An 11,378-nucleotide genomic window follows, 5' to 3' on the forward strand; every position below is an offset into this window, starting at 1 on the left:
CAGATGCTCACTTCGGTCTTGGGAGAGCTTCATCTGGCTTCCCGGATACCTTCAGGTCCCGTGTGCGGCAGTCCACTCCCTGTCACAAATCTGTCCCAATTTAAGCCCAGTAATCTACTCTTTTCATTTACTATTTTGAGGTTTCTCCAAATAAAAACCGTATATCAACATGCAACCAGCACCTACGGGCGCCTGGGTGGCTCAGTTGGTTGAGCGACTGCCTTCGGCTCAGGTCATGGTCCTGGAGTCCCAGGATCGAGTCCCGCATCGGGCTCCCTGCTCGGCAGGGAGTCTGCTTCTCCCTCTGACCCTCCCCCCTCTCATGTGCTCTCTGTCTCTCTCATTCTCTCTGTCTCAAATAAATAAATAAAATCTTTAAAAAAAAAAAACAAAACAAAACATGCAACCAGCACCTAAAACCCCACCTCCAGTGTCCTGGCCCTGCTTCTGTCACCACCATGACTCAAGTGAGGGGGTGGGGTGGCAGCTGGGAGTGGCACTGAGGAGAAACAAATTCTCAGCATCAGGCTCCAGGGTGGCCTTGGGCAAATCATGAAAAACAGTCAATGAGGGTCACATCCTTTTTTTTTTTTTTTAATGGGGGGGTTACATCTTACCTTGTACCTTCACAGATCTCCTTTGAATCCCTTGCTTTTCCCACCAATTTAATATAAAAGAAGGGGGGAGTATTTAGCAACGTTTAAAATTTAGTTCTCTGTAATTCCGTTTGGTACGCTCAATAGAAAAAGAATACTATTTCGTCTTATGCAGTTCTCTGGCAATTTGGGGGAACTAATACAATAAAAGTGCCGAGAAAGTTAATGTTTGAAACCACATGAAAAAATATCTCCAGCCTTAATTTTGCATAAACCACGTTCACATATTTTCCTTAGAGGCAAATATTTTCACTTTGAAAGCATAGAATGGGGGGGGGGGGGGCTTCTGCCAAGAGTTAACTGCATACGGTGTAGAGTGTGTAAAGAAAATATGCTCTCAGGGTTTTCAAAAGTAATGTAAATACTTGTTTAATTAGCTGTGTCTATAATATATTTGTGAGAGAGAAAAATCACATTCTTACAGATAAATAGAGTACTGATCAAGAGCAAAGTGGTTTCAGACAAAAATCAGAGTTTCATGGGTCTTAATATCTCTAAAGGATTTTGGACTAGATATACCTTCTTTTTCTTGTTCCAATAGATTTGAGGAAAAGAGCTCATTCATATTGAGGTGAAAGCAAGGAGAGTAGCTCTTCAGAATTTCTAGAAGAGACTAAACCCACCCTGGTTGGGTTCTAACGAGAATGTGCCGAATACATATCTCACAGACTGTAGAACCAGATAGCTCAGGTTCAGATCCTTTCTCATACCAGCTGTGTAACATTGGGACGCTTAGCTTCTTTGTGCCTCAGCTTCCTTATCTCTAAAATGGGTAGTGCTGGGCGCCTGGGTGGCTCAGTTGGTTAAGTGACTGCCTTCAGCTCAGGTCATGATCCCAGGGTCCTGGGATCGAGTCCCGCATCAGGCTCCCTGCTCTGCGGGGAGCCTGCTTCTCCCTCTCCCACTCCCCCTGCTTGTGTTCCCTCTCTCGCTTTGTCTCTCTCTGTCAAATAAATAAATAAAATCTTTAAAAAAAATAAATAAATAAAATAAAATAAAATGGGTAGTGCTCACCCCTTAGTGTTGTAATGAGTATTAAAACAGCTAATATACGTAAAGCATGCAGAATAGCGCTGGCACATAGTAAACCACAATAAAAGGGGTGATAGTGACAATTTTCACACGAGTTTCCCACTTTACTAAGATTAGAAAGGGGGATTTGCATGTTTATAACAAACAGATTCTTTCAAGAATACCAACTGTAGATCATTAAGTTTTCTCAAACAATGCAATCATTCCTCCTCGCCCTATTAGTGAAGTGATGGATTAGAGTGGCGAGTAGGCAATTCAGTAGTTCCTCCTGCTGGATAATCTCGGGATCACAAGAGTGCCTGACGATGTAAAGTGTATCAGAAAAAGGTTTTTATTTTTATAAATTTGGATTTTTATGGTTACAAAAGCAATAAATATCACAAATGAGGTATGTACTATTATCATCTTCATATAGATGAGAAGACTGGGGCATAAAGTTCAGTAACTTGCTCAAAACCACACGGTCCCTGAGTGACAAACCCACACACATCACACAAAAGCCTGGGCCATTTGTCTCCAGAGCGGGTGCTAGTCATCGTAATAACCATTTGTAAGACTTTGGAAAATATTCCTCCAAAAGTTTCCTTCTTTCTCCCCTTTTCTCTGCCTTTGTAAACATCCAACCCACCACCAATTCTCTCCCGAGCTGTAATGAAATGGTCCCATTTAGGCTGCCATGCTCTCACTAGTAAACCAAAGCAATCACTGTGCAGGTAGAATGAGCACGGGACAGGAAATGAGGCAGTCGGAAGTCGACTTCTCACCGACCCTGTGTTTCACCGCTAATTCTTGTGGCATCTCTCTCCTCCCCTGTCCCTGCAAACTTCTAATTGCCTCGACTCTCTCCCCTCCTATTCCTTCCTGTCTGGTCTACCCAGTGGTGTGATGGTAAATGTTTACCAACTTCCTGACCCTCCAAAATCCTTGATTTGTAGCATTTGCCAATTTCTATCGTGTAAAAGTCTCCCAAGCCTGATTTCCAGCTACCACCTGATGTCACTGAACGCGGAATTGGAAAGAAATATACATAATTATCTCTCCCAAGCTAGTAAAAGCACACCCCTGCATCTACCCCCAGTATCCTACCAAAGCTATTCTCACAAAAGTCTAAGCTCATATTTGCCGAATTCGATGGACATCATTGGCCTCTTCATTCCACTAGATACTGTGATGTCTTCCTCCATAAAACTTTCTACTCTTTTGGCTTCTTTTTTTTTTTTTTAAAGATTTTATTTATTTATTTGAGAGAGAGAGAGAGAATGAGAGAGAGAGCACATGAGAGGGGGGAGGGTCAGAGGGAGAAGCAGACTCCCTGCTGAGCAGGGAGCCCGATGCGGGACTCGATCCCGGGACTCCAGGATCATGACCTGAGCCGAAGGCAGTCGCTTAACCAAATGAGCCACCCAGGCGCCCTCTTTTGGCTTCTATAAAGTTGTTAAAGCCCAGTGCTCAAAAATCATCAGAAACACACCAATACTGGGGCCCCTGGGTGGCTCAGTCAGGTAAGAGGATGCCTTCGGCTCAAGTCATGATCTCAGGGTCCGGGATCGAGCCCCGTGTGGGGCTCCCTGCTCTGCAGGGGGCCTGCTTCTCCCTTTCCCTCTGTCTGCAGCTCCCCCTGCTTGTGCTCTCTGTCAAATAAATAAATAAAATGTTTTTTTAAAAAAGAAACACACCTATAGTCAAATAGAGTTAGATTTATTCACTCTGCAGCATAGCACACGGCACACCCCGGGGAACTCTGGGGATTTCCTAGAGAGAGGATGTTAGGAGAGCCTAGTCACAAGATTAGGGTTATGTCAGGTGATTTTAGAAAGGGTTCAGGGATGTGGGTGTTTTGTTCTGAGTTATGTCAGGAAGAGTGATATCTTATTTTGTAGTTACATGGTGGGTTTTTTTTTTTCTTTCTGTGTTCAGGTATGATTATGGAGTGGTCTTGTTTTTGTTCTGTTCTATCACAATGACACAGTAACCTTGTCTGATGTTAATATTCTGTGAAGTTACTCATGCTCAGCATTGGATTATCACGGCCTAGCTATTGGCTGCCAAAACAGTAACCAACTGCAAGGGACTGGCTTTTTCTTTCTCTTTCACTGGGTCTCCATGAACCTCTGCACCCATCCTTTCCCGCTCTCCATAACATGCTCGCCCTCCTCTGACCCCCGCCCTCACCCAGTGGTGGATTCTCTGGGATTCTTTCCCATATCACTCTTCTGTTCATTTTTTGTGTGTGTTGCATCATCCACTTTGATGATCTCAACCCCTATCTATATATTCATGACTTGCAAATATACACACTTTTCCTCTGTGCTTCAGAATGTTGTATCCAACTGCCAAAGGTGGCCCCGCCTGGATTCTCCCCCAACCGCTTTAGCATCAACCCGGACAGAGTTCCAACTGCTCTCTCTTCTACACCATTATCTTCTTCCCGTAGCCCCCATACCACCTCCATCATCTTGGTCACCAAAATTAAAACATCAAGATCATCCTTTTTATCCAATTTAAATCCAGCAATTTAAAGTTTTGCCAGCTACCTTAGCTCCCAGGTATTTCTGCTGTGCACCCTCTGCCCCTCCTCCGCCTGCCCCAGGTCACTGGCCTTCACTGCCCCAGCTGCCCCTCACTGCTCTCCCCCCTCCAGTCTGAACACTCCCCTCTCCCTAATCCATCTTCCACAAGACCACTAAAATGATCCAGCTAGATGCGGATCTGAATCTGACACTCCCCATGATGCACCCCTTACTGATTCTTCATTGCCTCTACTATCAAGAATGAGATTCCTAAAAGTGACACACAAATTCTTCTGTGGCCTGGCCCATTTGCCTCTCCAACCTCATCTGTCCCCTCTGCTTTCCTTCTCATCTTTTAGGTTCTCCCCAACCTATCACAGTCTGATTCTGCTCCTGCCACTACATTAAAACAGCTCTTAATAAAAATATCAGAGTACTTGGGCGCCTGGGTGGCTCAGTTGGTTAAGCGACTGCCTTCGGCTCAGGTCACGATCCTGGAGTCCCTGGATCGAGTCCCGGATCGGGCTCCCTGCTCGGCGGGGAGTCTGCTTCTGCCTCTGACCCTCCCCACTCTCATGTGCTTGCTCTCTCTCATTCTCTCTCTCTCAAATAAATAAAATCTTTAAAAAATATATAAATAAAATAAAATAATAATAAAAATATCAGAGTACTCAACATTGCTGATGACTTCCTCCTGGAAACCCACACCTCCCTCTGCCATGGTGCTCGCACTCCTTACCTTTCTGACTGTCCTTCTCATTCTCTTCCACTGTTCACATTCTCCCTGGATGATTTAGTCCAGTCTTTTTCTTTCTCACATTCATGATACCATATTTGCCTTTATTCCTGATGTTATTTCTGGAATATCTTTCTTCCTAGCCCCCTCCCCATCCCCCTAGTTATTTACTACTGATCTTTAAAGATCTGCTTCAGACCCCATGGCCTCCAGAAAACTTCCCTGAATCTTGGCATGTTCCCTCTAGCCCCACCTCCAATCTAAGGTAACTATGTGCTCTTTCTCTGCTCCCAGAACACGGGAACCATGTGTAGTAATCACTTCATTTTATAGTAATCTTTTTTGTGTTTCCATTAGACAGTAAGATCCTTGAAGAAAGTAACCATGCCTTATCTGTCTTTGTATCCCCAGCTCCTTTCCTAATGCAGATGTTAATTAATTGACAAATATATGAATGGATGAATGGATGGAGGGAGGGAGGGATGGTTTTGTCAGTAGCTATGAGACTCGGCTTCTCTGAACTTTAGTATATTCATTTATTTGTTAAAGTGGCTAAAAAATAAACTTCAAGGAAACCTGTAGCTCTAAAATATTATGAAAGTATAGATAAATGAAAAAACTCGGACTCAAAATTGAAAAATATATCCTTATTTGGAACAGTAGATGGCAGTAGAATACTGTTTTTAGCATAAGCATTTGCAAGCTTAAAATGGATCAAATATCCATAGAAAAACTAATAGCCATATAGTATGATTTTTTAAAATGTTTCTATACTTTAGACATAATAACATAATAACAACGTGTCCATATCGGTTTCCTAACTACAGAAATGTACTCTACCAGTGTAAGATGTCAATAATAGGCAACACTAGGTACAGGGGTTTAAGGGAACTCTGTACTATCACAAGTTCTCTATAAATCTGAAACCTTTCTAAAAAATAAGTTTTAAATGCCTCTATATTGTTTAGTATATCATTTTTCTCATACAAAAAAGTAAATATGAAACCCCAATATCAGTCGATTCCTCATATAAAATTAAATGCAAAAACCCCATAATCAATCATTAATCTTTAAGTTTTAAAAATAAGTTTTTGATATTCAGAAATAAAGCCTTTTTATTTATTTAAAATGTTATTGTTCTGTTGTGATTATAAATGTATTATTTCAGAAAATCTGAGGGAGACAGAAAGTATAAAGAGTACATCACCCATAGACAATTGCTTCTTTCTTTTCAATCAGAGTCGATTGCTGCTAACATTTGACCTTTTGTTTTAGACTTTTTCCCAGTGTACTCCAATAGCTGAGATCCTCCCTTGGCTCCTAGCAGTGTATATTCTTCTGGTTTCTTCCCACCCTGTCACAGGCTTCTTCCCTAGCACCTGTGGTTGAACCAGTGGGGTTCATCAGGATTTGGTCCCGGCCACCTTCTCTCCCTCTGCATTCTCTCTTTTTTTTTTTTTTTTTAAAGATTTTATTTATTTATTTGCGAGAGAGAGAATGAGAGACAGAGAGTATGAGAGGGAGGAGCGTCAGAGGGAGAAGCAGACTCCCTGCCGAGCAGGGAGCCCGATGCGGGACTCGATCCCGGGACTCCAGGATCACGACCTGAGCCGAAGGCAGTCGCTTAACCAACTGAGCCACCCAGGCGCCCCCCTCTGCATTCTCTCTTTAGATGACCTCAGCTACTTCTAGCTTAGATACTATGCTGGAAACTTCCAAGTTTATTTCTGGGCCAGACTTCTCTTCTGAACTTCAAGTTGAATGTCTCACAGATAATATCAAACATAAAACAGCCCAAACTGAGCTCTTTCATCCCCAAAGTGTCTTCTACCTCCCTCTTTGTCTTACCCATATTAATAAATGGTACCAGCATCTTCTATCTTCTTAGAAGCCATCCTCTACCCGCTTGTTCCACATCCAACCCATCAGAAAATCTTCAGCTGCCACCTGCAAAAATGTACCTCAAATCCATGCGGCTTTTGCAAGTTCATTATCACTACCCTACTCCAAGCCACCACCTTTTCTCACCTGGACTACTGTAATAGCTTCCTCATTGATTTTCTGATGTCCATTCTTATCCTCTTAGAGCAGCCAGAGGGATGTTGAAAGATACAGATCACTTTCCTCCGTAAGGTTTTAACAAAACAGCGATGCCCATGGCACTTGGAATGAAACGTGCCCTGCTTGCTGGGGCCTTCAGCAGCTGGTTGGCCCCTGCCTACACCTGTTAGAAGAATTGGAGTGCCTCCCTCTTCTGATCAAACTCTGATACAATTTTTAATTATTGAAAATGAAAGAAAGAAAATGTTAAATCCTCCTAGCGCTGTCACCTACTCAGAGAGAAACACAGTTAATATTTTTATACATTTCTTTCTACTTCTACTCTTTTTTTCTACATGGACACACTCCTACATATACATGCGTATACAGTATATTATATATACATATGTTTTTAGAAGATTAGGATTCCACACTATAACTTTCTGTCCTGGCTTTTTTTTTTTTTTCACTCGATAGGTAAAATATGAGTATTCTGCTAACACACATTGCCATTTACACTGGCCACTAACAAGCACTTAATACCTGACCTGTCTTCCCTTTGCTACTTTTGATTATTTCCCCATTTGGATTTTTATATTCCTGCATTGCACTGCTTATCACATTCGTTTCTCCAGGAAGCATTTATTGAGTTTCTCTCATGCACATAGCACCGTGCCAGGAAATAGTGTAGGAATACGGAGGACAGGCCCCAGAGCTCAGTGCTCAGTGCTCAGGGTTTGGGGAAGATGCCACCAGCAAGTGATGCTGATGCCCACGCAGACTGCCCGGCTAATGGAGGGCTGTGCCCAGGGCTGTGGGAGCAGAGAGGGGAGGCAGCACTCTCGGCCCTGGAGCGGTTGCCGCATTTATTAAGGGTGGGAGACAGGGCTGGTTTCAGGCCCAGGTGCTCTCTGTCACCTAACTCTACCTAAATTCCTATGCCACACCCCTCCCTAGAGCCAGTGTGGCAACTTCCCAAAAGGGACTCATTGACAGTCTTCCAGTGGGTAGGAGCAACTAACATTTGTTCAAAACTGCTGTGACCCAAGGATTCGCCTAAGTTACATGTGATATCTCTTTGAATTCTCCTATCTGCAAGTTAAATACTGTTATGCCCATTGCAGAGGTGAAAAAAACTGAAACTGAGCTAGTAAGTAAATCGTCTTAGCCACTATTCTCATGGCTTAGATACTACGCTGGAAATTTCCAAATTTGTTTCTGGTCCAGACTTCTTTAGTAAATAAGGAGACTCAAGCCCCAGCCTACTTGCACCACGTCTGTGCTATGTCCCTTCCAGCATCAGTGGTTTCTTGGGTAAGCACAGCATTTGGAACAAACAAGGAAATAGAGTTAATGAAGGGTTAGCCTAAACATACACTCTTTATAGAAAGTGGTTACATCTCAACATCACTTCCAAGCTTTGAACGTCATTGAATTAGTAGAGAATGAAATACTGAGCTCAAATCATGTCATCTGGAGCCCAAGACTCAATTAGAGATAATAAACCCTAACGTTTATTGAGTACTCCAGATGTGTGGCACTGTTCTTTGTACAAGATACGTATGAATTACCCTATTCTCAGAACAATCCTATGAGGTGGATACAATGATTACATCTACGTAGCAAATACAGATATTGAAACAGAGAGTTTGAATTGTTTAAGATCACCCAGCAAGTTGGGTTAAAGCCCAGGCCAACTCTCTTGACCTAAGGTCTCAGCACCTAACCACCGCGCGAATAATAATAGTGGCAACTAACCGTGCGAGTAATAATAATAGCAACCAAACCTTACCATGTACCAGTGCCTGCTTCAAGCACCCATGAATTTCTCATATCCTCACAGTCCCATGAGCAATGGAGAACTATTGCTGCTGTATCACAGATGAAGAAACTGAGGCACAGAGAAGTTAAATGACTTTTCCTGGACAACTCAGCTAAGAAGAACAGGCCTCAAACCCAGACACTGGGCTCCAGGGTCTGCCCAATTAACACCTAAAACTCACATTTAGGGTGCACATTCTTTAATCTATTGGGGTACATTTGAAATTTGTAGAGCATATCCCTTCGCTGGTCTATATTTGAAGACTACTTATCTTTCCAAACCAACCGCAGAGTAGGCTCCGTCTCTCCCTCTCCCCACCCGCATTCCAGTACAAAGACGCTTATTGTGCCCCTGGGACGATCACTAAAATGCACATTGTATATTCTAGGGTTATTTCAGCCTGGAAAATTTCCAATAAATCTTCAGCAAAGACCTCAGTGTGTCAGATGTGCTTTAAAATACTCTTTTTAAAAATACACTCACAAGATAGGGAAAGGGATAAAAAGCCTGAACCCGGGCTGCACAGAATTGTATTAAAAATCACACAGACTTCTTTCTTTAACAAATTGAAGGAACCATCAATGTTTGGGAGAGATTTTTTTTGTATTTAAAATTCACACATTTCAATCTGTTGCTGATGTGGACATTTTGTCTTATTTGGAGATTTCTGTGAGTTCTTTCCTTTTTATGACTGAGCCACTGTGTGAGACCACCTCAGCCCAGCCCCTACTAGCTTCTCAGAGACCACTTGGTCTTGTCTCTGGCCTCCATACAGGTCCCTGTGTTATCTCTCCAACTGACCTGCAAAACCTCCAGGGGAAGGATTGTACTTCTCTTTATTCCTACAGCATCCACTTAACCTGCTAGACTCCGTAGCTCTTGATTTCTGGAAATATAACTGCCAAATAATAAATTGGATTGCCATAAGGATAGAGATTAGAAAGAAAAATATATTCTTAAATATATAAATATTAGGTAATATTTAGTATCTCTACTGAGGACAAAACAGTCATTCTTGAGCTCAGGGAATCAGCACCTAACTCAGCTCTCTCTGTGGTGCAGAGAGAGACGGTGTGGAGCAGCAGTCCAAGGTTATTCATTTATTCATTGATTATTTAATTATTAATTAATTAATATTTATTATTAATTTATTAGCATTGAATTAGAGAGTGTTGAAAGAAGCCTGTTGGCTCTTAGAACTCACATAGAATATTAAATAGAATACAAGGGTAACTTCAAATTGTTCTGACAAATTTGCAGATTGATTTTTCTGGGGATGAGCTTAGCAAAATGACTTTTCTTGTCCATTATTATATTGTTGTCACTGTTTCCATTCACTGGACTCATGTGAAGATGTCTCTTCTCTTCATTCTTTCTCTCATCCTGTTGCCCTGATTTCACCTTGGGAGACCCTAAGTAGAGAAAGGTCTGAATATTAATGTGAGTCCTCCAGGACTTCAGAGCTTCGGATTTGTTGTTTAAAATCACTAAGTTTGTGGTAATTTGTTATACAGCAACAGAAAACTCTATACCTGCTTACCCATAATTCTCTTTCCAGCTCTTCTCTGAATGCCTACTCAATAGATCTCCACTGAGCTATGCATCGCACACAATATATGAAATAGAAATGCTTTGTTTTAGTAAGCCAGTGACAGATTTCTGGTTTGAGAAATTTAATAAATTAGTGATTATGTCATTTGCAAAGCTTATAGAAATATATCACACATCCTATATGATCTTGGCATATAGCTGGAGAATCCTAGAGGACTTAAAAAATCATTGAGATCTCAAATGGTAAAAATTAATTATGGGTTCTTCTGGATTTGTTTGGTGTTTCCAAACTACTTTATGAGTTACAAAATAGTTTACAAATGATGCAGCAATTTGCAGTTCAATCTCTTTTAAGAGGGTTGCTTTTCTACTTTTCCAAAGATGTAAAGCAGTGTTTCTTTTAAAATATCTATGAGTTGGTCAAGCACTTTATCAGTTGGATTTGTGGCAACTAGAAAGAAATATAGACCCCCACCTCTGTTTCCTTTGAGTTTACAATTTAATTTGGAGGACAGCACATACTGGAATATACGTGAAAACAAGTAGCATTAAAAAGTATTTATGACTAAGTGCTCAGTGGAGATCTATTGAGTAGGCCTTCAGAGAAGAGCTGGAAAGAGAATTATGGGTAAGTAGGTATATGAGTTTTCTGTTGCTGTATAACAAATTACCACAAACTTAGTGATTTTAAACAACAAATCCGAAGCTCTGAAGTCCTGGAGGGCTCACATTAATATTCAGACTTTTCTCTACTTAGGGTCTCCCAAGGTGAAATCAGGGAGTCAGCCCAGTCCAACCAGGCTTGTATATGGAGCTTGGGGGAAGAGCGGGCTGCCAAGCTCACTCACCTTGTCGGCAAAATTTGGTTCTTTGTGACTGTCCCTCTGAGGTTCTCATTTTCTTGCTGGCTGTCAGCCAGGCCCCTCGCTATTCCCAGGGCTCCTCCATTTTCAAAGCCATCTTCAAAGCCACAGTGCATGGAGACCTTCTTAATCCTGGAGTCTCTCTGACTTCTTCTGCTGCCAGCTGAA

This window comes from Mirounga angustirostris, unplaced genomic scaffold, assembly GCF_029215605.1.
Source record: "Mirounga angustirostris isolate CCGP_5_RB_7025 unplaced genomic scaffold, mMirAng1.0.hap1 SCAF_8, whole genome shotgun sequence".
Classification (NCBI taxonomy): Eukaryota; Metazoa; Chordata; class Mammalia; order Carnivora; family Phocidae; genus Mirounga; species Mirounga angustirostris.